General features: G+C 35.2%; 1 pseudogene; it reads left to right on the top strand.

Annotated features, from left to right (window-relative positions):
• The first annotated feature begins 364 nt into the window (after positions 1-364).
• LOC124900049 lies at positions 365-918 on the top strand (annotated as a pseudogene).
• The last annotated feature ends 2517 nt before the right edge of the window (positions 919-3435 follow it).

The following is a 3435-nucleotide window of genomic DNA, read 5'->3' as shown; positions in this document are numbered from 1 at the left end:
CCATTAAGGATGATTCGACTTGTGTTCATCAAATTGACTCCAGAGAATAAAAGCAAAGAAGGAGCTTTCTATTTGGGTCCACTCGACGAGTTTCCCTTGAATTTATATTCCATAAGTGCAAAGCCTTCCATTTTGGTGGGTTGAAAGAACCATAAAGGACTATGATCTCTTTCTTAAAAAAGAAATTGCTTAAATTCAGCCTTTTCTTATCCTAATTTCTCAGTCTTTCTATAAGGCTAAACCTCACCACACTACAGTGCACTTTGACACAAGACAAGAAGACATGGTGTTTTGTATCTTCGAGATAGGAGTTGGCAATTTTCTTAAAGAGAACTTTAATCTAATACTCATTGTGGATCAACTCATGCTTCCACTCTATTTTCATTACGAGGATGTATCATGTCAGAATCCATTGATTTAACCAAATCATGCCAATGTTATGGAAGTTCCTGGATAGTGTAAAATAATAGTAGTACCAAAGACAACACCTTTTATCAAAAATAGAAAATTAGCTATGGAGATTCCGTGCGGCCATAAATTAATACAGACACAAAGGGCTCTAATAGAAAACTTGTTTCTATCTAATCTATTCTTGGGGCCAAATAAAGAAAAAAAGGATCTGTAAGTGACCTAGAATGACAAAGCACTCTCAGAAGGAATGGAATTTCACATTTTTTGATTTGAATATCAACAGTAATGTCTCTGTCAGACTCTCCACTCAAAATAAGGGAAAGGTGAATTCAATTCTTGAAGGAAATGGAATTTTGTGAATTCTCCCCCGAACTGGAAGATCATTTCAAGATCTTCGAACATATTCAAGGGTTCAATGTTACTATTGTAAATTTGACCAACACATAAGATGAGACTTTACTATCATGGGGCAGATTTTTGCAAAAATATGAAGGATAAACTCAGTAATATTTTGGAGAAGCAAAATATACAAGATCACAAATGCAGATTGCCCGCAGCTAGGCTAAATATGAATTGAGATGAAAGGTTTATAATCTCTTTAAAAAGATACCAATTTTCCTAGTGACATACAGGATAAACATTGTTAGATGCTGTCTAAGTTTCCAAGAAAGAGTTCCTTAACACGATTAATAAACCAATTTATTTACACGGGTTGCCCTCATTCCATTGACTAGTTCTTTAAAAGTTCTTGTATCCTTTTTGTGGATAAGCATGTCGAGGTCCTTTGATGTCATAAATAAATCATCTTGGCAGAATCCACCAAACCAATAGAACAAAGTTTAGCTCCACAGTAGTTCTACAATAAAGGTAATTAGGTCCCTTGCTAGCCGGCTTCAAATCCAAATGACCTAATGGACTAATCATGTATCTAGGATCGTAGATGATAACGGGGTTGGAAAAAAATTGGGGGACCCCTGTACCGCCTGTGTCTATCTTCTGTCAAGTATGTACCCCATACATAGACTACGTATAGAGTAGTATTCTTGGAAAGATAGAATATTACCACATGAACATAACATTAAATTAAGTTACAAATATAACATCCAAAGGATCGAATACTATACTAAATATAGTAAGGCACAGAAATGTTGTTCATTAGAGCACTAGAGTGTGGAGGTTGTTCCCATCATAGAAGTCAAGGTGTGAGACTGAGCCTTTCGAATGAGAAAGAAGAAAAGTGCAATGTTTTATTGGAAAAAACAACACAAATATCATGTTGATTTTTTCTCACCCTACTTCTAAAGATTGATAGAAAAGGCTGGAGAGAATTTCATAAAGTCATTCTCTTCTTTCTAAAGTTGCGCAAGGCGTCCCCCCTAAACAAAGCCCACCCTTTTTACCCCTTTTAATGAAGGACCCTCACCTTATTTCCTATTCATTTGTGGATCTGGACCTAATTTTTTTCAATTTCAAAATCAACCAACGGAAAAATATGTAGCCTAAGTGTATCAAAGCCTCCCTCTTGCCCAAATAAATGAAATAGGATGAATCAAATTAATAAGATTTTTTGTTGATTCAGGACACAACAAAGCCAAATTCAATCAAAGAAAGGGGCATATTTTTCCTTAGGTTGATTCATCGTATTTTAATTTTGATATGCTAATGGAAGAGGAAATTTTTTTAGATAAGATGGACCCCAAGAGATGTGCGAGAATCCACAATTACTTAGGGATCGCACTCTGTCCCGCTTGGTTGACTAAATCTTCTCTCCTTTAAGAATTCTTTCTCCTATACACCTTTTTTGCCCTCTTTCACGGAAAAGGGAAGAATAATCTAAAAAGTGGATAGAGACCAAAATTTTCATTAGATTTATTCCTATGCTTGCTTTGTTACAATAAGATAATCAGTCTAAGAGTGTTGGAGAGAAGGGAAAGCACTAAAAATATCTCTTATTCAGTGACCAACAAGTCGAATGACTTTTCAATAACCCAGGGTGATCTGACCCATTTGATATTTTTTTCATTGTATACCTCTTTCATCATTCGAAAGTGGAAAAAAGGGTACTCATATTTTAATACATAGTAAGGACCGAGAATGCTAAAAAGTGGGGGTACAAGAGTTGTCACAATAGAAAATAGAAATAAATAAATAATTATAAGGAACCAATGACTCTCTCTTCTTAAACAACCTATATACTCCTTAATTAATCAACATTTGATAGATTATCCAACCCTGAGCAATCTTTGTTATTGGTGGGGGATCGGTTCCTTAGCTGGTGTTTGTTTAGTCACTCAGATAGTGACTGACATTTTTTTTATCTATGCATTACACACCTTGTGTAGATCTAGCTTTTAACGGTGTAGAACATATTATGAGAGATGTTGAAGGGGGCTAGTTTCTCTGTTATATGTATTCTAATGGTGTTTTTCATTATGGTTTACCTTTATATTTTTCATGGTCTATATCATACCAGTTATAGCTGTCCTAGGGAATTTATTAAGTGTCTCGGAGTTTTAATCTTCTATTAATGATTCTGACAACCTTTATAGGATATGTACTACCTTTGGGTCAGATGAGCTTTTGTGGGCTACAGTAATTACAATCTTAGCTAGTTCCATACCTTTAGTAGGAGATACCATAATGACTTCGCTTTGTGGTGGGTTCTCCGTGGACAATGGCACCTTAAATCATTTTTTTAGTCTTCATCATTTACTACCCTTTATTTTAGTAGGCGCCACTCTTTTTTATTTGGCTGCATTTCATCAATATGGATCTAATAATCCATTGGGTGTACATTCAGAGATGGATAAAATTTCTTATTACCTTTATTTTTATGTAAAGGGTCTAGTATGTTGGGTAGCTTTTAATAACTCTTTTTCTATTTAGATTTTTTATGCTCCTAATGTCTTGGGGTACCCCGATAATTATATACCTACTAATCTGATGTCCACCCCACCACATATTGTTCCATAATGGTATTTCCTACTGACCCATGCCATCCTTCATTGTATGCCTGACCAATCG

This window comes from Capsicum annuum, chromosome 7 (genome assembly GCF_002878395.1).
Source record: "Capsicum annuum cultivar UCD-10X-F1 chromosome 7, UCD10Xv1.1, whole genome shotgun sequence".
Taxonomy (NCBI): Eukaryota; Viridiplantae; Streptophyta; class Magnoliopsida; order Solanales; family Solanaceae; genus Capsicum; species Capsicum annuum.
This window is presented reverse-complemented; position numbering and strand designations above follow the sequence as displayed.